Below are 26,150 nucleotides of genomic sequence, written 5' to 3' on the forward strand. Positions count from 1 at the left end.
TAGAGAGCACCGATCAAACTATTAAGAGTGAATATCGGCCGATAATGACCGGCGGCCGATCGATCGGAGCCTCCCTAATTATTACCAGACATTTTGACCGTCAGGTTTTGAATTTACCGGTTTTTTATAAATGTTACCAGCTGAAAACCGGTAATTACCGGCTAACGGAAACCCTGGTGTGTATGTGTGTGCGTTTTCCGGTGTGTGTTACATGAAAGTCATGAGTGTTACACTATTGATTGGTTCTGTAAATAAAGAGAACGTTTTCGACATTGAAGGCTTGAGTGATCTTGAATAGGGGTGAACGCTACAATATGAACAGGCTCGTGCTTGGCCCACTGGTATTGTTTGTTTATTTTGAAAATTAACTAGCAACGCCGTGCTGTCATATAGCAACTGCTAAGCTACTGCAGCAAAACAATCCTGGCGCCGCCCATGCCCATCATACTTCTCATTATGTTCCAGTATGTGGTCAAACACCTCCTTTAGGGAAACTCTCTTCTCAAAGACTGCATTGACCAATCTCGATGTATATTGCCACCGCGTTGGTGCAACATTAGGAAGACTACGCTTGCAAATGTCATCCAGCAGTTGCGTGCGCTTAGGGGATCTGGAGAAAAATGCTGCAAGGCCATTGAGGCTGGCAAAAAAGACCTTGCATTCTTTAAGCTTTGAGGCCCCTTGAGTCAGTACTAAATGTAGTCGATGTGCATAGCAGTGAATGAATAAGGCCATAGGTGCCCTCTCCTTAACTTTAGCCTGCACCCCATTTAGTCCAGATGCCATGACCGCTGCGCCATCATAACACTGTGCCACAACTTTATCCAGACTACATTAATATTCCTCCATGAAACGGAAAATAAGAGCGGCAATGTCATCAGCTCGCTTGCCGCTTGTAACATCTTCAAATCTAACAAACCGTTCCTTGACACCTGTGTCCGTCACATAACGCAGGACAAGTGCCAGCTGTGCTACATTACCCACGTCTGTCGTCTCGTCCACCATAACAGCGACAAAGGGTGCTTTTTTAATCTCCATTTTGATCTCTTCTCCCATTACTTCAGCAATAGCATAAATCAGGTCGTTTTGTATTTTGCCTGACGTCCCAGTAAACACTTTGTTTGTGGACAGGTGGTAATGCAAATCTGTGTTGTTCTCAGCAAGCAAAGAAAGAAGCTCCACGTAGTTTCCTCTGTTTCTGGACTGGGCGCTTTCATCATGTCCCCTAAATGAAAGTTCCTGTTTACCCAAAAACAGGACACAATCAATCAGTCTTTTCAATATTTCCCTATTTTTGTTCACCCTTTCGTTGTGGAGCTCCGTTTCCCAGCGCACTTGTTCGTTGAGGTGTAGATCCACTCGGGTTTCCCCAAAGGTTTTCAAAAGCACCATTGCGTGTAAGTGCCCAGCCGTGCTTTGGTGTCTCGTTGCTGCCTTGGTTAGACAACTCAAGTTTGCAAATCCAGTGTGGCTCCAAACACCAAATCGATCATTTGCAAATAGCAGGCATTCCCAGCAGTACAATTTGCAGTGCCTCTCGGAGGCTGTGAGCCAGGGGTACCGCTCGTAGTTAGTGATTTGAAAGTGGCGGACAAACCCTTTTCCCCGCTGTGATAGGCTCGCTAGCGTCGGGGTTGGCCGTTCTCTTCTCACAATGTCTAGCTTTTCTTGAAAAGTTCGTCTTGAAAATGGCGTTGTAATTATATCTGCGACCAAATCGATCTCTTCTCCTCCTTCAGCCATTGTGGGTTGAAAAAAAACAGCTTGTAGAAATCTACACAAATTAGCTCGTTCAAATTCAAGTTCAGTTTGCTAGCTCTACATAGCTCTGCCTCTCAATAGTGCGTATCCAATCAAAAGACGTGCACGTGCTGACGTCATCGTACGCCTGCTAGCTAGCCCGTTGTCGCCAACTCAAAATATGATTGGTTAACGCCACAGTTTTGTTTCCGTTCACTTTAAGCTACAGGCGCCCGCACTGTTGATTCTGAAGGCCTAAGGGCAGATTTCTTGGAACCTGGCAACACATTATGGCTGAAATATGATTGGATAAAAGCTCTAACATAAAGGCCAGCCCTCCAAATCTTGTTCTGAGGCTGGAAGCAGCGCAACCAAGAGGAAAGCTATGAAATGAAATGGGGACTATGGGGAATAATTTAATACATATTTGTGGAAAAAATATATCAAAATTAAATTTATATTCTGATGATGTTTAGGCCAGCATAGAAGGCCTTGCTGTCCCTGACGGCCCACCACTGGTAGAATGTATTCCCCATGGTGAAATTATTTCTCTATAGAGTTTTTTTATAATGGTGCTTGGAGTCATGGAGAGAAAAGTAAGGCACTTCAAACACTCAAGCTTCACATAGATAATGCATTTATTGCATTATAGAAGTCAACGGTATTAGATACTGGTTTGCTTTTTTTTTGGTCTGTTTAAATTGTGTATATTGTTGTCATTTCCTATTGGAGTTAATTCCGTTGAAAGTCCAGTTTGAAAAAATAGATCAAATATTTGTTGACGTGTTTTAGTTGTTAAAAATGCATTAAACCTTTTTTTTAATCTATATTTGACATGGAGTGACTGATGGTAGAAGGTGAACACTCACATTATTTTCCTACTTGAAAAATACGAGGGGGGGAAGTTTTGGCACCTCTACTCAAATAGCGAAGTAGATGCAATGCAACGCACCAGGCTTTTAGTTTTAATTCGTAGTCAAAAGTTGTTTAAATCTTCTGAAGGATAAGGCTATAAATAAAAAAAAAAAATGTAGTTGAAGTAGCATGTTTTTCACATCACATCCAAATGTGATTTTAAACATAATTGAGTTGAACGGTGCAATGGATGCAATCACATCTGTATTTAGAGCTGTGAGAAACCAAGGATTAATTTAGCATTTTTAGAAAGAAAGTTGAAACCCACAGGAATATCTCATTGGCATTTGACCCACTGCTGTGATATTGGGATGTTTGGTTACTCTGATCTTTGGTGCTGTTAAGTTGATATAATGGGAGACGATATTGGTTCATGCAGTTCAAGGCTTAGTTTAATGCAGCACTACGTTTAGTAGCCTTGATCGAAATGTAGAATATAAAGAATTTTGAAGAGACACATATAGCACTGGGGCTCAAGTGGTTGAATAGCAAACCAACATGAACCAGGTCTGTCTGTCCTACATGTTAACATTTAAAATCTTAAGTATAGAAGAATACTATGCTTATATATATATATATATATATATAAGTATGAGTTTCCAAAAAAAGTCAAATAAAAACGGGAAGTAATACTGTTTCTCCTTCTTTGGGAATTTCCTGATCTGGCCTCCCCTCGCCCTGACCACCGCTGCACGTGGTAGGTTGGCCAGTGCACATCATGGTGTGCGGGGCTCAACGCAAATGTCTGATTTCACCTACCTGGTGAACAGTTTTGCACAGATAAAAGTCAGTATATTCAAGGTCAGACATTTTATAGGACATTAACTAAATAAAAACATATTTTCTTAATGGAAGGTATCATTTACAACTTGCCTTCTGCATATTACAGTCATCTGACGTTAATTAAACCACCACAGGCAGCTAAAGATGAGAGATGCACTCAGTATTGACTCATGAACACAATAATGAAAGCAATTCATAAGCAGTATAAGTGCTACTTGGCACATGTCCAGGTTAAATAGCATTAAGAGAACCACATAATCATACCAAATCAGGCCAAATCAGATGCAGATGGACAAATCCGTCATAACGGTGTCTTAGCTCGCTTACAATTCTTCTTCCCCCCTCTTGTCATTATGAGCTCATGCCAAACAACTGCAAGGACATATGCAAATGACTGTCGCTAACCGGAGATAAGTCTTTGGCACCACCACTGGCTCTGACAGATGCTACAGACAGAGACACCATAGAACATTTTGTCTTGTAGAGGCAGAGCTGTAGGCATCCCAGGCTAAGATTTGGTGGCTTTTAACTGGCTAACGAGATTCTGACATTTTGGCAGCACACTGAAAAGGGTGAAATAGAGCAGTATGAACTGTCACAGTTCAAATTGTGCCATGCTAAAATGGAAGGCAGACAGGCTGGTTGGCAGACTTTTCCAAAAAACCCAGACCTGGTGTTAATGGTACATTTAAGCCCATTATTGGGCTGTCATGTTATCCACAGGAAGATTATTTATTCTGAATAGACGTCTGGATCAAAGCGTAATAACCTAATGCAGGGGTGAAAAATAATAAATGGTTCAGTATGTTTAAATTAAACAGCCATAATGAACACAAATCAACACATAACAATAAAATGAAATGCAAATTTATTTTTGGGGGAAAATGCGTTTTTTGTCAACTTCCACAATCCAAGCATATTCTCCTATAGTATGTACATTTGCTTCCCCATATTACACTGGAGCCTTTTCATATTTCTCGGTCTCTCTTTTTCTGTTACTCGCAATGAATTTATGTTAGCCTCACTTCCCTTATCAACATTATACCATTATGGTGTGACAAAATGCCTCAAATGCATAGTACCACACTTATTTGCATCTCATTTAATTTATATTCAGTAAATTGTGATGATTCAACAATTCCTTTTCATAATTGAATTTCATTGAGCGAAAAAAGTGCACTGACACAGTGTGACTAGCCTTTGTGTTTGTGTGTGTGCTAGTGTGCATGTGTGTATGATAATGTGAGTGTGCTAGTATGCATGTGTGTATGTGTGTTACATGATAAGGGGGGTGGGTCCAACAATTCAAAAACGTGTGCTTTTCTTGCTTGGTCTCTTTTTTATTACCGAGAATGTTCAGTAAAAAAAAAGGATTCTAAAAGATGATGGAAAATCTGATGACAAAGAAAATCTTTAATTTCACAAAAACAAGTAAAGCATGTTTGCTACGGTTATACTTGATCTACTCTATTGGGATAGTAATTCACACAAAAGGCCACGTATAATAATTACCACATATGATTTAAGGATATCATCTTGAATTTGTAATAGAAAATGTAACGGTTATCTTTTTTGTTTTCTCTAGCTGCAGTCATAGCCTTTGGATATAAGCACCTTAAACACTTTTTAATTATGTGATTCAAATAGTATTTAGATAAGTCTAAGGCTTATTTTATGATGTCAAACTGGCAAATGACAATCCCTACCATTAGTTAATATTAGAGTTGGAGGCAAGTTTTATGATTTGCAGTTGTTTGGATTTGTGTCAAAATATAACTCCAAGTTTATAGAAACAGTAAATGCAAAGAGTGCCAATTAGTTGTTTAGTTTCCAATGAAGCATACAGTCTTAGAAGTAATTTCACCCTCAACCTTTAAGAAAAAATCTGAGGAATATGTTCACCTGGAGCAGATAGATGTCATATATCAATCAGTCAACTTTAGCAGTGACCTGTCAAACACAACCCAGCCAAGTTGTCTTTATTTACTAGCAGCAACCTTATCAGAGTTGTTTCCTTAACAATAATGATTTGCTTTAATGTGAATTAATTTCAAATAAATAAAGACAAGGAATTTAGTTTAGCTGTTACTCAATTACAAGTTCAATATTTTGGTTTCTCATCTATGAGGTTGTTTTCTGTTAAAATGTTGTTTCTTGTGTATGTTCATGTGCATAATAGTATATACCTACATACATACATACATACATATGCATATTTAGAAGCAAAGTTTTTTGCATCCTCCCTGATGATACACATTTTTTTCCACATTTTTTTCAGACGGGGGATTTATTTTTTCATGTAACAAACTTCAGTAGACAGCTCGCTTGTTTGAGATCTGGGCTGTACTTTAGGTTATAGGGTGAAACCATGGATCACTGTCAGATTGTATCAGCCAGTCCTGTATGAAGCTCAGTGTGAACAGCACATATCCAAAAGTCATTTCCTTGACAATGTAACACCATGCTGCTTAAGTGACAGACAGACAGACCACTCTCTCTAAGAATCTCCAGCTTGTGCCGGGGGAATGAAAATGTGCTAAACACAGTGAAAACCAATCTCGTTTCTCATAATCATCCCTGGGATTTTCGTCGGTCTCCAAATGCAGGAGTGACATTAAGCCCAATAGCAGCAGGAAAGGCCCATAGTTAGATTTGCACCGTATCAGACCATAGCCAATCCGGGAGTCAACTCAGCCTTTGCTATCAACTACAACCCTCACACTCACACACACACACACACACACACACACACACACACACACACACACACACACACACACACACACACACACACACACACACACACACACACACACACACACACACACACACACACACACACACACACACACACACACACACACACACATACGGGTTTTTGTGAACTAAAAGGACACTTTGACCCAAACACGTTTTTTCCATCATTAGAAGGACACCCCTTTCCACTAGCTTTACAAAGATGTTTTGAATATCAACAAATCTATTTTGAGCCATAGAACACAAATCCCACTTCAAATGTCCAATACACATATCACAACTCAAAATACAACAACCTGACACCATGCTTAATTATGAGGACAGCAGAAAATGAGCTGCATAAGCCCCGCCCATGACACAATGGTTATTTGTGAGGACAGTAGCTATACAACACACAAACATGTCACTGAAGTGTATTAAAGGGGAAAACATGATTAAATGGAACATAACTTTACACAGACAAGTGTTGGATTGTACATTCCAAGAACAAACCTTTTATAAACGGACACAATGTATACAGCATAGGAATACCTGATTTGTGATGTAATATTTTAATAGACAATATAGTGCACCATAGATATATAGCTTAAAAGTATGTTAATGTGTTTTAGTTATTGCTTGCCTCCTGTTTGCAATCTGTTGTTTTCATGCAAATGTCGAACCACATTCTAATACTCTCCAGAGGGGTACACTACAAGCAGGTCTTCCGAGATTAATTAAATCCATTTGCAAGTAAATACTTATATTTGCAGCACTGCTAATTGCAATTACATCATCGATATGAAAAGAACCGATAACCATTTTATAGCAAAGTGACCGAACTGGTTTATCACTAATACAAAATGCTATTTGCCCTACAAGACTGCTCATCTACCTGGAGCATTACCTTTTAAAAGCTGATACAAAAGGACATATGGCACCTTGCACAGTGAACAATGAGTCAAGTTTAATGGTTATTTTCACATAACATTTTCTCACATGAAAATTGAGCTAAGACTAAATCTTTAGTATTTGAAACATATAACTCTCCTTCCAGCATTACCTTGGTACGACAGAGGATTAGGGCCACACACAAAAGAAAAGATAGGAGAATAAATTCATAATTACGAGATTAAAGTAGCTATGTTAGGAGAATAAAGATGAAGGGGTTGAGGGGTCGTTGCAGCAGATCTTCAAAAAAGTTATATTGACAGATTGGAATTGAAACGGATCAATAACTCATAAACAAACGTTGCTAAAACACAAACTAACTACCGTAATAAGGTAAACAACTATCCACAATCCAATTTCATCAAAACAACCTCACACCCGCCGCCCTCCAAGCTGGACACATCACACAGGTGTCCTCTGTCTGCAGCTGGAGGAGAGAGGAGGGGTCAGGGACCGTCTACAAAGTGCAACACTGAAAAAAAGACTGCAAATAAACTACTAAAACCACCTATTTTCGCAAAGTTGCATGTGTAGTTTAAGCAACAGTATATTATTGTGTGATTTAAAATGTGATGTTTGTAGCTTTATAACAGAGGAGTTATTGAGTATAGTATCTTTATTCAGCGTTGCACTTCGTAGACGGTCCCTGACCCCTCCTCTCTCCTCCGGCTGCAGACAGAGGACACCTGTGTGATGTGTCCAGCTCAGAGGGCGGCGGGTGTGAAGTTGTTTTGATGAAATTGGATTGTGGATAGTTGTTTACCTTATTACGGTAGTTAGTTTCTGTTTTAGCAACGTTTTGTTTATGAGTGTTTGATCCGTAAAGTTCCAATCCTTCAATATAACTATCTGCTGCAACGACCCCTCAGCCCCCGGAATGATTTCATCTTTATTCTCCTAACATAACAGCTTTAATCTCGTAATTATCCTTATAATAAAACATTGCTCCTACATGTAACATAATTATGAAAAGTTGAACTGTCCTCACTGCATGTTCGATTAAATGTCATCATCTTTTTTGTAGCAGTGCTTTTTTCTTCTGAGTCGTGCCTCCTGACGAAGTCTCTAATATTTTGCAAAGAGCGACCAGCCAGAATAGGATGCTCTGCAGCTTGGCACTGTCTGCATTCTATCATCGTGGCCAATTTCCCCTTGGCAATGTGTGCATTAATGTGTCTCAAAACTGCTGCCACCTCTTTTGGAGACCACTTCTGTTTTTGCATCCTCCTGGGATTCCTCTCCACAGCACTTTTCAAGAGACCCTACAAACAGAAAAAGAGATCAGTCAATGGAAAATGTTATTTAAGATGTATTATGTTACTTACTAAAACTATAACTACAAATGGGTTTGGGATGAAGCCATCGAACTGTCTTTCCGGCTTTCCTTCTTCCAATTTATGATATTGTGCTGGTTCAAATGCTATTGCTTGCTCTTTGCCATATTTAAACATCTGTAAGTACGTTTTTTTTTGTTGAAGCACACAGTCCTCATGAAGAAGATGACATTACATTTTGTGTCAAGCTATTTATAAAACAAGTCTTAATGTAGTGAAATGAACAACATATAAAAGTCTTAATAACTCACCTGTGTGATGTCATCATAGTGGGACTCTGATGTCATGGCAGCATCTTCATGCAGAGTCTCTGCCTCAGTGGAAATCTTTGGATGAAGAAGGACCAAGTTTAATCACTAGACATCCAGAGTAGTACACAAATGCTTTACTGGCTCTTGTTGTGAGTTAACAACGCAATCAGGTAGAAAGACACTGATTATAGTGTTTAATATCTAAAGAGTATGATCATTCAGTTTAACATTAAGAAGAAAAACAGCATTGACACACAGTACTCTTAGTGTCTAAAGCGGTCCAGTAGAGTGATACACAGGACCTGTGTATCTAACCTCACAATTCAAATCCAGTCTTCATGGTTTATAACTGGAAAGAAACATGTAACTAATACCAACATTAGCCGCGTTCCCACCAAGTACTTTGCCGTACTTAGTGCCGGCACTTAGTACCCCAAGGCACTTAGTACCCCAGGGCACTTAGTGCCCCGGCACTTAGTACAGATCGCGTTCACACCGGAATAAGTTCCCTGAAGGAAGATTACGCAAATGAGCCGCTGACGTCACTTCGTCTTCTTCTGCTTTGGGTTTACTGGCAGGCCGCAAACCACTTCACGGCATATACTGCCACCCGAAGTCCCCGTCCGGAAGTCCCCGTCCGGAAGTCCCCGGAGTTAGGGACTGGCTTCAGTAGAAGCTGCTGGGACTCCCAGCAGCTTCTACTGAAGCCTTCCGAGTAAATCGCCAGAACGCCGACACCTCCTCATCTCCACCGCTCCCATGTTTTCTTTTGTGTTGCCATAAATTAATTTCTGCATTTGTGCGCTGGGCGAATGCTAATGCTAATAATGCTAATGCGAGGATAATAAAATGGCAGCTCTACAAAACATTTCAGAGTTTTACGGGGCGTGGTTTGCAATTCGCCCAGCCAATAAGAACTGGGGCACTCTTTCCCCCAGGAAAGTACCATCTCTCAGCAGGCACTAAAAATGGGGGTAAAAGTTCCCGGCTTGAAGTACTCTTTTTGGTGTGAACACGACATAAGGGGTACTAACGGAACTAAACGTGAAAAGTACGGGGAAAAGTAGTCCGGTGTGAACGCGGCTATTGAGTTGTGGTTAACTCACCTGTTGAATGTCATCATAGTGGGACTCAGATGTCATGGCAGCATCTTCATGCAGAGTCTCTGCCTCAGTGGAAATCTTTGGATGAAGAAGGTTGTGGTTAACTCACCTGTGTGATGTCATCATAGTGGGACTCTGATGTCATGGCAGCATATTCATGCAGAGTCTCTGCCTCAGTGGAAATCGTGTGGATGAAGAAGGATCAAGTTTAATCACTAGACATCCAGAGTAGTACACAAATGCTTGACTGGCTCTTGTTGTGAGTAGTGCTGCGTACCGGTACGCCGAACCGGTACTGGACTTGTAAAAAGTTTCGGTTCAAGTCCGGTTAAAACCGGAACGTCGGGAACCGGTACTTGGACTCGCAAAAAAACTAGAACTTACGTATATTCTGGTGTCTGTGGTTATTTAAACATTCCCTGATGAACGTTATTCAGCGTCAATAAATGAGTGCTAACCCCAGTGTGCTCAGTGTACAACATCACATGTCATTTCACCTTCGATTCACGGTTTGAAAACGTAGCATTTCGCCACATGCTAATGCTAACCGGAACGGAAGAATTTTCAGAATAAAAGCATTAAGTTAATATTGTGAACTTCCGTTTTTTTCAGAATAAAACTGATTTAAATTAAATAGTGTATTTAACTCAAAATTACGCCATATCAACATTGATTTTAATTTCTAACAGTATGTATGTACATCACTATGTATGTAGTATGTACTCCTGTATAATGTACACAAGCAGAGTTGTAGAAAAGTGGCAAAAAGTGTTTTTTTTACATTTGTACTTTGTAGAGAAATGTAGACACAAGTTGGAAGGGAGCAAAATAAACCTGACGAGTTTGAATTTGAGTTGATTATGAGTTAATTTTCAATTGATAATTAGCTCACAATAAGTTCACTTTAGTTACTCACACAACTTGACACAAGCCATGGGTTCAGGTCCGGACTTATAAGTCCGGACCTGAACCTGAACCTCTGGACTTGAGTCCGGACCTGAACCTGAATGTGAGTCCAGGTACGCAGCACTAGTTGTGAGTTAACAACCCAATCAGGTAGAAAGACACTGATTATAGTGTTTAATATCTAAAGAGTATGATCATTCAGTTTAACATTAAGAAGAAAAACAGCATTGACACACAGTCCTCTTAGTGTCTAAAGCTGTCCAGTAGAGTGATACACAGGACCTGTGTATCGAACCTCACAATTCAAATCCAGTCTTCATAGTTTATAACTGGAAAGAAACATGTAACTAATACCAACATTAGCCGCGTTCACACCAAGTACTTTGCCGTACTTAGTGCCCCGGCACTTAGTACCCCAGGGCACTTAGTACCCCAGGGCACTTAGTACAGATCGCGTTCACACCTGAATAAGTTCGCTGAAGGAAGATTACGCAAATGAGCCGCTGACGTCACTTCGTCTTCTTCTGCTTTGGGTTTACTGGCAGGCCGCAAACCACTTCACGGCGTATACTGCCACCTGAAGTCCCCGGCCGGAAGTCCCCGGAGTTGGGGAAGGCTTCAGTAGAAGCTGCTGGGACTCCCAGCAGCTTCTACTGAAGCCTTCTGAGTAAATCGCCAGAACGCCGACACTTCCTCATCTCCACCACTCCTATGTTTTATTTTGGGTTGCCATAAGTGAATCTCTCTGCATTTGTGCGCTGGGCGAATGCTAATGCTAATAATGCTAATGCGAGGATAATAAAATGGCGGCTCTAGAAAACATTTCAGAGTTTTACGGGTCGTGGTTTGCAATTCGCCCAGCCAATCAGAACTGGGGCACTCTTTCCCCCAGGAAAGTACCATCTCTCAGCAGGCACTAAAAATGGGGGTAAAAGTTCCCGGCTTGAAGTACTCTTTTTGGTGTGAACACGACATAAGGGGTACTAACGGAACTAAACGTGAAAAGTACGGGGAAAAGTAGTCCGGTGTGAACGCGGCTATTGAGTTGTGGTTAACTCACCTGTTGAATGTCATCATAGTGGGACTCAGATGTCATGGCAGCATCTTCATGCAGAGTCTCTGCCTCAGTGGAAATCTTTGGATGAAGAAGGACCAAGTTTAATCAATAGACATCCAGAGTAGTACACAAATGCTTGACTGGCTCTTGTTGTGAGTTAACAACCCAATCAGGTAGAAAGACACTGATTATAGTGTTTAATATCTAAAGAGTATGATCATTCAGTTTAACATTAAGAAGAAAAACAGCATTGACACACAGTCCTCTTAGTGTCTAAAGCTGTCCAGTAGAGTGATACACAGGACCTGTGTATCGAACCTCACAATTCAAATCTAGTCTTCATGGTTTATAATTGGAAATAAACATGTAACTAATACCAACATTAGCCGCGTTCCCACCAAGTACTTTGCCGTACTTATAGCCCCAGGGCACTTAGTGCCCCGGGGCACTTAGTACCCCAGGGCACTTAGTACCCCAGGGCACTAAGTACAGATCGCGTTGACACCGGAATAAGTTCCCTGAAGGAAGATTACGCAAATGAGCCGATGACGTCACTTCGTCTTCTTCTGCTTTGGGTTTACTGGCAGGCCGCAAACCACTTCACGGCGTATACTGCCGCCTGAAGTCCCCGGCCGGAAGTCCCCGGAGTTGGGGAAGGCTTCAGTAGAAGCTGCTGGGACTCCCAGCAGCTTCTACTGAAGCCTTCCGAGTAAATCGCCAGAACGCCGACACCTCCTCATCTCCACCGCTCCCATGTTTTCTTTTGTGTTTCCATAAATTAATCTCTCTGCATTTGTGCGCTGGGCGAATGCTAATGCTAAAAATGCTAATGCGAGGATAATAAAATGGCGGCTCTAGAAAACATTTCAGAGTTTTACGGGTCGTGGTTTTCAATTCGCCCAGCCAATCAGAACTGGGGCACTTTTTCCCCCAGGAAAATACCATCTCTCAGCAGGCACTAAAAATGGGGGTAAAAGTTGTAAGATGTAACTAATACCAACATTAGCCACGTTCCCACCAAGTACTTTGCCGTACTTAGTGCCGGCACTTAAATTAACTAAATAACTGACGGGAGTAACATTTAAATGCACACTCAAACTCACATTTACACATACACCCGCACACCAGGGTTTCCGTTAGCCGGTAATTACCGGTTTTTAGCTGGTAACATTTATTAAAAACCGGTAAATTCAAAACCTGCCGGTCAAAATGTCTGGTAATAATTAGGGAGGCTCCGATCGATCGGCCGCCGGTCATTATCGGCCGATATTCACTCTTAATAGTTTGATCGGTGCTCTCTATAAAGGCCGATCAGGAGAGCTGGATCTGATCGATATGGACATAAACGCGAGTGAAGTGTAACCGGACACGAGAGAGAGATCAGATCAGCTGCTGAGTCTGACCGAGACACGCAGCTCTGCAAAATCACCTGAAGCCCCGCCCTCTGTTTAGCGGGCTGCAGGAGCTGCTTGAGAAACTGACGGGCTGTCAGGAGAGAGAGGGAGGGAGAGGGGAAAAGAGAGGCTCCGTTTCTCCCGTGTTATTATTCAAATGTAATGTCAACTTTTGAATAATGTACGTTATCTACTACAAGTAGTTTGTTTGAATGTGGTAATTATGTTGTTTGTTGTTTGTGGAATAATTTATTGAAAAATGAATCAGAATTTTTCGATCTGTTACGATTATAAACTGAAGCAATATAAAAATGAGCCCTGTGAACTGAGTTTTAAACTGAAGCATATCTGCTCATAGTCCGGTAATTACCTGCTAACGGAAACTGTGCTACACAACTCTTATTATTATTATTGAAATATGACCGGTAAGTTTCACATTTGTCCGGTAAAATTAATTCTGCCCGGACATTTGACCGGCGAGAAAAAATCCTAGCGGAAACCCTGCCGCACACAACCTGGAAGTTAAGTAATAATTTAAAGCTACACTTTATCATACGAGCAGTAAAAGACACATTTAAATAATACATCGCAATGCATTTACATAAATTCTACATAAACATTGTAGAAATATTACAGGTAATGCTAACTCTAGAGAAGAACGCTAACTGCATTTAGCTTTCTCATGTTACAAAGTCCTTTCTGTCATTTATAGAGCTTCTTAATTCAGAGCCACTGCCAGATCTTCATCAACAAAACTGCAATAAAATGCATTTAGCTGGTTGTTGGTGTCAGTTTCAGATGGCCAACTATTGTTAACTTATCATTAACTACGTACTGACCACACTAGGCAGGGGTGCTGTGGTTTAAGTGCCTATCAAGACGTCCAGCTACACCATGCAACAATTATAACCAATGCACAAACATGTTAATCCATAATTCATGCTCAAGAGTACGCAAGTAACGGGCCAAGACACTTTTCCAGTAACATTAGTCTCCTCTGTATACCTAAATTACGCCTTGTATTGCTAGCTGGGCAGCCTCTTGCCCAGTGACACTAAAGGCGGTTTAAGAAATAATAAACTTTAATGAGTCTGATGGATCAGATGGGAAAGATTGGTGATAGCGCGTGAAACAGCTAAGAATCTTCATGGTATTTAATGCTGAAACTCAGCCTAAATGTGTTGTTGATAAGATTATTGATGAAGAGGTATGGATAATGTGTTATGTGAGTTGTAGATGCTCAGCTTTGAATGGCAGTTAGAGTTGAAATCTAATGACAGACAATTTTATAAACTGACGTGACTTTGCTGAGTGCTTAGAATTTTTGAGTTTGATTTGTAATATAAAAAAAAACTTGCTGTGCATTCAGTTAAAATAGTAATCTAAATTGGAGAGGTCCAAATCCAATAAATATGTAAGTAATTTATAATATTTGGTTGTACAGCCACCTACTTAGATTTGTAACAATGTTTTTGTTTGTTGTTCATTTTCCTTATTGTGGACAGAGGGGATCATAGTTTGTACAGATTGTAAAGCCCCTGAAGGCACATTTTTAATAAGTTGATTATAAAAATACATTTAACCAGACTGCGTTGTGTTGAAAACGATTTCATTTATTCGTAAAGGCCTTAGCACCTTTTTTTATTATCTTTTTTTATTCCTTCATTTGTATAGCTTAAGTCAATTGTTTTGTTTTGATGCACCTCTTCGCCTTTGTTTATGGTCTGTGCGAAATCAAGAGCTTATTATACTGTATATGACGTGTGGCTTGGGAAGACTTGAAAGGAGCAACATGCAGCTTCCCTTATGTTTAGTTGTTTTTCTGGTAAGTAACTGGCAACAATGTTATCTGGGCTGGAAAGGACAATCCCTGCTGCCTGCTACCAAAGTGAGTGTGATGTGTTGCATGTTGGATGCAGCAATAAGGAAGTGTGGGTGTAAACATTTTTACATTTACTGGAGAATTGATGATCCATGTCAAAGACTTGTTGCGAAGGTGTGGCACAAGAACAAGACACACATGGTTTTATGTTTAATCCCATGTTGTAACGTGCTATGGTTGCCAGGGAGTTGTTTTCCCTGTCCTCTGGGTTTGGACTTCTATTGATGATCAGGGCTTCTGGCATTACTGCCCTCTAACTATGTTTTGCTTTGCCTCCAACAGACTCTTTCCCACTTTAATTGATTGTGCTCTGTATACCATTGCAGAACCTTTGAAGAGGAGGATTTTGTATTTTTCAAAAACTGCTATATTGTTTTGCAGGGCTCTGATGAACTACCACCCACAGATGTATGACATACTGTAAATAACTATACCAGTTAAAGAGGTTTAGATAAAAAGTATTTAAAAATATATTACAGAGTATTATTTTCAACTTTCTTTTTTAAATAATGACTTCCATTTATCTCAGTATTTTGATACTACTTGTTATGTGCCTGTTCTATACAACTTTGTTTAAATATTGATATTATAAACTTAAATTATGAGCTGAATTACCAGTTGTAATAACAGAGGAGAATGACAAAGAATTTGAACTTTTTTCTATCTGCCTTTCTATTAAATGATTATGATTTTGTAATTAACATACAAACAAAACAAATGTTATCTGATCAAAGAGAACAGTCTTATTGATACAATATTTTAAGCACATTTTACATTCTACCTGGGTTGCAGGAGCTGTAATAAATGAGGCCATTAATTGCAAATATGATGAATGCTGCTTCTTGAATGGTTGACTCCTAGAAAATAGCTTTCTCTGATATAACTACTAAATAACACAGCCGTGTCTCATCGACATTAAAAAGGACAGATTCTAGTCTGTAACTGGTACTATCACCCCATTGCCTGTGGCATCCTGATACAAATCACTTAAGTCATTGATTAAAATGTAAGCAGGTTAATGCTAGAGGTGACTTCTCCCGCTTAGCATAATTTGCTTATTACAGAGGCAAATAAACAAACCATTGATCACAGTGGTCCCTGACAGAAAGTAGATTAGATGGAAGGAACCTGGATCAGGTACATGTGTATAACACCAGTGTGCTGCAAATGCTCACAGTCTAATGTGACCAATCAATGTTGACCCACCTAGTATGCCATCTAGCCCTTTCAAAAAGGCATGATTTTCAGAGTCTGCAACAAACCTTACCGAACACATTGTAGAATAAATCTACCGCAACTCACTTGAGAATGTTTCCTTTTATATTCTCTCTATATTGATACTTATCTTTTGTTTTTATCAAGGTTGCACTGGGATTACCACAACCACTTGCTTTACTTGCACACAGTGGTGGACAATACAAGTCATTATGCTGAAGTATTTTATTTAAGTACCACACATATATAACTTGGTTGTTTCCATGTCATGCTACTGTATGCGTTCACTCCACTACAATTCAGATACTTATATTGATAATTGTATTCTCAAATACATTTATTTGATGGCTTAAATTACATTGATGGTTCAGATTAATAGTAAAAGATGTGATCAAATAATAAGACATCTTCTATTATAAGAAGTTAAGATAAACGTGATCACATCTGATACGTTTTCTTGTATACGAAAAATAACAAAATCCAGCTATCCAGCTGCAACATTAGTGTTATGAACAAATTAATGATTAAGTAATCATAATTCAACAATATACCATATTTTATTTTGAAATGGGCCCATTGCATAATGCACTTACTTTATAAGTGTAATTAAATCCTAATGTTCATACTTTTGAATTGACACATTTAACTTGTAATGGAGTAATTATACACTGTAGTATCATATTTGTTACGTTTCTGACTACCTTGTCCACCTCTGCTTGGACAGTCACTCCAGCAAGTAATGACTGCAGCAGAAAGACTGCCTCACAGACACTGCAAAGCATTTAATTTGGACAGGTGTCGAGTAGGCGTGGGTCAGAGCATGTCAGACTCATCTTTGTAGGTTGAGGAAGGCTTTCAATTTTACTCGTCAGACTGTATCCATAGCAGGACATGACTGTAGCTTGGATTTTCATCACTGAACTTGTACCTTAATTATATAACTGGAAAAGGTAAAACTTTATATTAAGGTACACAAATTAACCATCAACTAGTTGTTAATTAACATGCATATTAGCAGTATATTGGCTCTTTATTAGTCATTATAAAACACTTATTAATGCCTTATTCTACATGACCATATTCTACAAGTAATATGCCATTAGTTGAGAGTTTTTCCTCAATAACCCTCTAATTAGTGCTTATTTATTGCAAGTAAGGACATTGTTGTACATGAGTTTTGGTCTTAATATGCACTGCTCAATATGCGCCTAATAAGGCAGTAGTACCACAAGAATAGTAATTCTCCCATAATAACACTTAACAAATATGATCTATTCTTATGTAACAAGACAGGAAACCAGGGTTGCCAACTTTGGGTACCTGGCTGGAGTGAGATTTTGATATCATGGGTTTAATTACACATATGTGCACTAAATGACTGCTAGCGTGTCAGTAGCGGGACCTTAGCATAGGATGTACAATATATACTAATACACAATATTGGACACTATAAAAGGCACAAATGTCATTCACTAATGAAAGTCAAACACATGTTTCCACTGTTTTATTGGGTGCATAGGCCTGTCGCGATAAACAATTAAATGACTTATCGTACGATAAATAAAAATGAACTCGATACATTTCCATTTACATGAGGATAGAATAGAATTGGGAGGGATGAAACCCTCTTTAATGGTCACACATCCAGAGCACACAGCACACACAGTGAAATGTGTCCTCTGCATTTAACCCATACCAGGAGTCTAGTACTAGGAGCAGTGGGCAGCTATTGTACAGCGCCCGGGGATGTGACTAGCAGTTTGAAAGGATGTACTTGAATTATTATTTTATATTATCATTATGTCAGTGGTCTAAAATGCTCATACAACGGTGCCGACAATATTATCGTTTATCGCAATCATTTCCGGGAAAATGTATCCAATACAATTAATTATCGTGAGAGGCCTACATGAAACACACACACACAAATGATTCTATAGACTTACTCCAAAATGCCAAATATATTAATTAACACACTCTCACTCTCATATACTCTTTGACTCTATTTTGGCCTAATAATCAGCAGACTTTTACTTTTTTATCATTTATACTGGACCTTAGATCTGCGCATGAGCAATACGGGTTGGGGATTGACCAACCATCTCCCACTGCTCTGCTGTCTGTTAACGTTGTTAAGAGTGGTGGGGGCGGGTAGGGAGCAGATCGACAGCTTCAGCAGCTGTCAACTCAACATTGTAAATAACCAACCAAAAACGATCGCCGGTTCATCTTGTTTTTGGCGTGAGAATAGTTTGGGCAGCGTGAGAGCGTGAGATTGAGAGTGAAAGCGTGTGTCACACACCAGATGCGTGAGAGTTGGCAACCCTGATGAAACTATAAGTGTTAATTGTGTCTAAATAACCAACCCAGTCTCACAGGATTTCGTGTTATAGTCACAACATGTATTTAATCTATTGATTCGTGTTCACCAACACGATTTTCACATTTTTTTCGTGTCACACAGAACGATTTTAAAAGCAATGTATTTCCATTGGTAGTGTGTTTCGTGCCTGCACCACGTCTTTTTGTCCGGTCGTGTCTTGGACGACCGGAAGCTGTGTGGTTCATAAAAACACGTTCTTACTCAATATCAAGCCACGATTATTGTTTTTATTTTTAAATCGTATAATGTCTGACTTTTTTTTGCCGTCAATGAGGAAAATAAATGGGGCTCAAAGCCTCAGAATACGGAAATCTTTATTTTTTAAATCTTTTTTTCCTTCTAATTTGTTATTCTTTTCTAAATAACACACTATTATTTACTCAACAATAACACACAATTATCCTTGTTTTTATTTATTTGTTTAATTATTTACAGGAAACCGGGTAGTCTACAGGAAGTAGGAGAAAGTGAACTGAATAGCATGGCAGTAAACTCATGGATGTATAATGAGTAGACTGCTACTCATTTTCCCTATGCAACCTGAAGAGTAAAAGGGTCAAGTCCGTCAGAAAGCAATGACTGTAAGTGTAAGCCTTTACACTAGGGTGACTGTTAGGGAAATAATTATCTCAGACTCCTAGATGTGACATACAGGACCAACCTTGATGTCTATTTATGTCCTTTAAGGACACAGGCTGCTTCAGCCAATAATGTTATTGTTCCTGTCCTTTAAGGACACAGGCTGCTTCAGCCAATAATGTTATTGTTCCTGTCCTTTAAGGACACAGGCTGCTTCAGCCAATAATGTTATTGTTCCCATTCTGTGACCGGTCAATACTAGGTCACAGATGGTCTTTGTTGTGGGTGCACTGGGACACTTCCTTCTTTGTTGTTTGTGGACTCCAGGGTATGACATATTCGAGGCCATAAGTGGCGGACGCAGGTAACTCAGTGTGCCCAAACTGTCTAAAGCTATCTTATCAAAACATGTTGATTACTCTCTTTTGAAACCAGTTAAATGGGCTAGCAAGAGAGAGGCGCGCCAGAATTGACGTGGCAACCACCCGTGCAGTCAGACCGTGACTGCTGTGATTTTGATGTGAATCCTCCGGCCGTAACTCCAAATAAACCTCCAGTGTTTGACATTGAAGCTCCTGCTCTACCGTGTCTCCTTCCTGAGTCGGTGACTCCCACTGCATTGCTACACAGAAGTTTCCATAACAGTGACCAGACGTCCCCGTTTTCCGGGGACAGTCCCCGTTTGTATTGGCCTGTCCCCAGTTGAAACTGTCCCCGGAAATGTCCCCGTTTTTTAATATACGTTAAAAACACATAGCAAGGTGAAATAAAACGTTTCATGTCAGGAAACACTGGGTAAACAGACTGTGGTCAAGCCAGCCCCCACTTCGGAAAAAACAGTCAAGCCAGCCCGCACGTTGTATTGCGGTGCGCGAATATCCTATGATTACGGTAGAGGCCTGTAAAAACTGCCTTCAAAATAAATGCGTTTACTCGGTCAATAACAAATATACCTAAAAAACACACCACACATATTCATATATACTGGAGCTTAAATTAAGAAATATGTACTATATAATGTGATCAATAATCATTTAAAACAAGTTACGTATAACTACCACATTATAACTGAGTGAATGTAAAATGTAAGTAGGCCTATACAGTTATGAAGACTGTAGTGGACATTTCTTATCTTACCTTATATGCTAAAACCAAATGATTCTCCTAGCATTGTCTAACACAACTATATATTTCCTGATATGTGCTGTTTTCTCTGCATACTCTAATGAGGGTTTTTATTCCCAAGAGCTTCAAGGCCACAGAGCTGATTTGGCAGACTATGTTGAGACTACTCCTCTTCACACAAAGTCACACAAGAACTTCCATATTCTGAGAACCGTTATACTATCTACAGCTCAAGGACAGACAATATGAGACCGTGTGAAAGCAGATTTCTGAGGAAACTCTGTCTGCCCGCCCTTTCTTGTATATAAGCTTTGCTATTTTGTTACTATTGTGCACACTCCTGCAGACTATCCTATACTCTGTGAGACCTATTTATTTGAATATATTCAAATAAATAACCAGAAAGACAACTCTGTTTGTTTCACCATGTATTGTTGATCATTCTGACCTGTGTATCTCCACAGTATTGACTGGGTCTAAGATTTCCATAACAAATTGGCGTTGTCGGCAGGATCTCTGCAAGTTCCATTGGGGACACCTACGGACGCTGGTGGTCGCTCTCCAGGCTCTTCGGATTATCCTCTACCTCGACAGAAACCGTACGGGACGAGAGGACCAGCGCCGGGGTGGAACCGATTGACTTCACAAGATCCAACAAACTCAAAAGGCTTTCAATACTCGGTGAGATTTACAGTGTCTAAATTGTTTAAAGTTAAACGTAATTAAACTCCATGACATTTATGAGAGGGACCGCTCGAAAGTAGGATATTTGTTAAATATCCGTCGTAGCCTGGGTTTACGATCAGTCTTTGTGTGATTTGTACTGAGGAACAAATATCACATCACCGACGGGTGAAAAATAGTGTTTGATAACACGGGGTGTTTAGAGTAAACACTTAAAGACTTGGTTATGGAATGCAAAGCAGAGTAGGGGGGCTAGTACACCCTCCTGAGGATCCGATTGTGGATGTCATGCGAGGAAAACATGGTGAAAACAATCTGTCTAAATTAAACATCTGGACGGAAATGTTCGGATTTCCAAAGGGAGGTTCTTTGACTAAATTAAAAATACAATTAAAGTAAAAGACTTAGAAAAGCTGGAAACTCACAGAAAGTGTTTAAAATACTGGGAGGATGAAGCAGAATGCCGTGAAAGGAGGCAGTTTGCCTCGGCAATAAAGAAAATATTAAGGTTGAAGATGAATGTGAAGAAAAGAAGGAAAATAAATGATTTCCAAAACCATGTAAACCCCAGACATCTCTGTATCCTTCCATTGCAGGCCTGAATGACCCTCTCCTCGACTCTGGGTATCCTTTGCCCTCCCCCGGTATACAACCCTGACAATCCGGCTGGCCCACCTCAACCACCTCCCCCGCCACTACAAGCCCCAGGCATGCAGTCAGCAGACTCCCCGTCAACTCCAAGCTCGTCCACCCCCATCAGGCCCAAGTAGATGGGGACAACAGCGGGATAAACAAACCCGATGCCCTAGGAGACCAAGCAGGCGTTTGGGAGACACACCTCAATAATGCCTTCCTCAACGGACTCACAGCCACAGCGCAAGCTGCGCAGAATGCTGGCCGCTCACAATACCGAGGGAGAGGCAGAGGAGGTTTTACGAGGCAGAGGACGAGAAGCAAGACCTTCATTTGATGAAAGATGTTTCAAGTGTGGCAGTGTTGAACATTGGATTCGGGACTAGCCACAGAACACTGGCAGTGGAGGTAGAGGGGGACAGCAAGGACGGGACCATTCACAATCAGACTGACCTACACCAGATAGGGAGGAAGGGGCCCAATCGAGCGAGACGGAAATTCAGCCAGCAGCATCTAAACAGGGAAGTGACACACACACACATCATGCTATTGAGTAATTGGAAAATGTAGAAGACATGTCTGTGGTTAAAGAGGGTACATATTTGAAATATGACAGTGAAACAGCATTTAAGAAATGTCCCACACTAACTTTAGCTATCATGGGTGTTGATGTTACATTTTTGGTTGATTCTGGGGTTACACATTCTGTGGTAAAAATGGCAGATTTGCCTGATTGCAAATGTAGTGGTAGATTTATTCACTCAATAGGAGCGGCTAGGGTAAATGTGAAGGAGAAGTTTGCTGTACCACTTCAGTGTAAATATAACGGTGATGACAGTCATCCATTTCCCACATCAGTCAAAAACAGTTTTCTTCTCTCATCTGTCTGCCCAATACATTTACTGGGCAGAGATCTGATTATCCGGTTCGGCTTGGAACTCATTTTTCCACAAATGAGTCTTAAAGTCCGACAGCCATCTCCTATGATGGTTCAAAACTCACATTTGATGATAAAGAACTGTTGGATGTGTACCAATGGCTGCTGACATATCCTGATTATCAGGCGTTGTTGCGTTTGACTGATCAACGTGTTTTTCCACCTGCTGTGTGCAGCGTTGGTCAGAGGAACGTCTTTTAAGTCCGGTCTAGGTGTGCACACAATGAGAAGTTCGGCTGTGGTCCTGGATCATCGGTCCTGGATGGATATCCTCGTGGATTCATCTTCCTATTATACACACATGCATTTCCAAACATCTGGACTACCTATGTTGCAAATGTATTATCTTTTCAATGTACACACGGCATCTATTGCACGTCTGTCCATCCTGGGAGAGGGATCCCTCCTCTGTTGCTCTCCCTGAGGTTTCTCCCATTTTTCCCTTTAAACTGGGTTTTCTTCGGAAGTTTTTCCTTGTACGATGTGAGGGTCTAAGGACAGAGGGTGTCGTATTGTCATACTGATATTCTGTACACACTGTGAAGACCACTGAGACAAATGTAACATTTGTGATATTGGGCTATATAAATAAACATTGATTGATTGATTGAACACAGTCGTGTTCGTCGCCGTCTTCAGGCCAAGGCCTTGACACAAACGTGTGAATGTGTAAGGTTTACCATCATATTCAAATGCAAACCAGAATTGGCTGTCTTTGTGTACAGGGACACTGAAAAATGCATTTGAGAGATCTATGACAGTAAAAAATGCGGCAGAGGCTGGAACTTGGGAAAGAATCAGATAAGGATTTTGGGGCTGTTTTTGACCCAACCTCCAGCATCTGGGTTGGTCCAAATTCCAATCCATGTCTCCCAAGACATTTCTTCCCTCATTTTGCTAAGTTGACACATGGGTTGGATCATGTGTCAAAAGGAGGGATGTTAGAGGCTATCAATCAGGAGTGGTTCACAAGGGGGTTCACAGTAACAGCTCAAAAACACTGTGAAGCATGCCTAATTTGCATTACACACAATTCTGGTAGACCAGTAAAGGTTACAGGACCTGGAGCACATCCACCTCCCACCAGGCCATTTGAGGACCTATTGCTGGATTTCATTGAGTTTAGCCCATTAGAGGGTAAGAAGCACTGTCTGGTGGTGGTTGACATGTGGTCCAAATGGGTTGAAGCTGCTTTCCCAGTAAAAGCACAGACAGCAAATGCTGTGGCAAAGGCACTACTGAGGGAAATCATTCCTAGATGGGGACTACCAGAGACATTTTTTTCTAGCGACAACGGTTCACATTTAGCTAATGAGGCCATTACCCAGATAGGAGAATACCTGACATCAGAAAGCATTGTGCGTATCATCCACAGAGTGGGGGTGGGGTGGAAAGAGAGAACGGCACAATACAAACAAGCTAGCAAAATGCTGTGCAGACACAGGTCTGTCATAGACACAAGCTCTACCCATTGTGCTGATGTACATGCGGATGCTGAAACGAACACAGAGCCAACTCAGCCCATTTGAAATCATTTTTGGGGCTCCTCCACAGATTGGACTCAAGGCTCCAGGATGTCCTCTTCCCTCCACAACTTTGTGTGAGGATGCTATGTTGTCATATTGTGTTAACCTGTCATCCACTTTAGCAGACATCCAACGTCAGGTAGCCGCAGCCTTACCTACCCCTGCCACTGGTCCACTTCACCATCTCCAACCCGGTGACTTCGTGCTGGTCAAGGATTTCCGGAGAAAGAGCTGGAAATCCAATCGTTGGCAAGGTCCCTACCAGGTGCTTCTCGTCACCCAGACAGTGGTCAAGGTCGCAGAGAGAGCCACGTGGGTCCACACCAGCCACTGCAAGGTCGTAGTCACAGGAAAGGAGAAACGGTAGAAGCAGACGACAACAAGTGACGTGTCAAGTCACCAACGGGAGAAGCAGACGACAACAAGTGATGTGCCAAGTCACCAACGGGAGAAGCAGACGACAACAAGTGACGTGCCAAGTCACCACCAGCACCACACTTGCACTACATACACTAAAACACACACTACACACAAGGTGTCATGAGCGAGTGCCAGCTGAGCGGTTTCATATGCCTCTGGTTCCTCATTTGTGTTATCGGTGTGCAGGGTCACAAAATCAACCGAGGGAACACACACACACCCCATGGAGCATCCCCGCCTCGTGATGAGGGCTCGTCTGGAAGGACGACAACGCAACCGTGAGCAATGTGGAAAGTGCGGATACTACTGGAGAGCCTGGACAATCATAGAATGGTTCCTCTGCATATTTGCCATGGCGATCATTTTCGGCCTATTAATCAATTGTACCCGGTTCATTATCCCCATACTGAATAAGTACTTTTCCAGCATGGTATCCTCAGCTTTCGTTCAGTATGCTGCTATTCCACTACAGGACAATCCTACTTTGCGCCACAGCTACGAGAATCGTATACCTTGTACATTCCACCCTACCCCTGTTCGTGAGCCAGAATCAGAAGAGTCTGATTTCGACACTACAATATAATCCATGTGAATCGAGTGTACCCTCCTCTTATGCTTACCTTATATTGGAGTCTGTCCTCCACAAAAGACAGCCAGTTTTCTATGATATATTTGTGATGTGTTTACTTAAACCAGCGATGGAGTGTATTCATTGATGTGTTATATCAGTCTATCCTGTCATTTGTTTTATTTTTTTGATTGATCAAGTATGATCAAAAGGGGAGAATGTAGTGGAAATGTCTTATCTTACCTTATATGCTAAAACCAAATGCTTCTTCTAGCATTGTCTAACACAACTATATATTTCCTGATATGTGCTGTTTTCTCTGCATACTCTAATGAGGGTTTTTATTCCCAAGCACTTCAAGGCCACAGAGCTGATTTGGCAGACTATGTTGAGACTACTCCTCTTCACACAAAGTCACACAAGAACTTCCATATTCTGAGAACTGTTATACTATCTACAGCTCAAGGACAGGTGTCTAATAACAATATGAGACCGTGTGAAAGCAGATGTCTGAGGAAACTCTGTCTGCCCGCCCTTTCTTGTATATAAGCTTTGCTATTGTGTTACTATTGCGCACACTCCTGCAGACTATCCTATACTCTGTGAGACCTGTGTCTTTGAATATATTCAAATAAATAACCAGAAAGACAACTCTGTTTGTTTCACCATTTATTGTTGATCATTCTGACCTGTGTATCTCCACAGTATTGACTGGGTCTAAGATGTCCATAACAAGACATATCTGACATTTCCACTGGGTGACTAATTCCAATTGATGTTGACACCATCTCACAACACTCCTAAAATAACATTATTTTCTGAAACACAATTTAAAATGTATGCTGTTTAAAATCTCAAATTAGATCTATTGTCCATCTATATTTTGATTATTATTTAATGGAAACAGTCCATGATCAAAGAGTCATTCGAAGTCAATCAGATACTTATTTCACTTCAGGGTGATAGTAGGAGACCCCATCTAGTCACTCAGAGAGAATCTGGACAATCTGATGTACAGTTTTAAAATA

At 40.7% G+C, this 26,150-nt stretch overlaps 1 long non-coding RNA gene across 1 annotated transcript in view; it reads left to right on the forward strand.

Annotated features, from left to right (window-relative positions):
• LOC117461805 (uncharacterized) overlaps positions 1-25,767 on the forward strand; it is a 38,411-nt gene extending 12,644 nt beyond the window's left edge. Inside the window, exons 2-3 of the long non-coding RNA XR_004553752.2 lie at positions 20,866-21,035; positions 21,635-25,767. This is a non-coding gene — a long non-coding RNA (uncharacterized lncRNA). The remainder of the gene's footprint in view (positions 1-20,865; positions 21,036-21,634) is intronic.
• Positions 25,768-26,150: the final 383 nt, after the last annotated feature.

The sequence above is a fragment of the Pseudochaenichthys georgianus genome, chromosome 3, assembly GCF_902827115.2.
Source record: "Pseudochaenichthys georgianus chromosome 3, fPseGeo1.2, whole genome shotgun sequence".
Taxonomy (NCBI): domain Eukaryota; kingdom Metazoa; phylum Chordata; class Actinopteri; order Perciformes; family Channichthyidae; genus Pseudochaenichthys; species Pseudochaenichthys georgianus.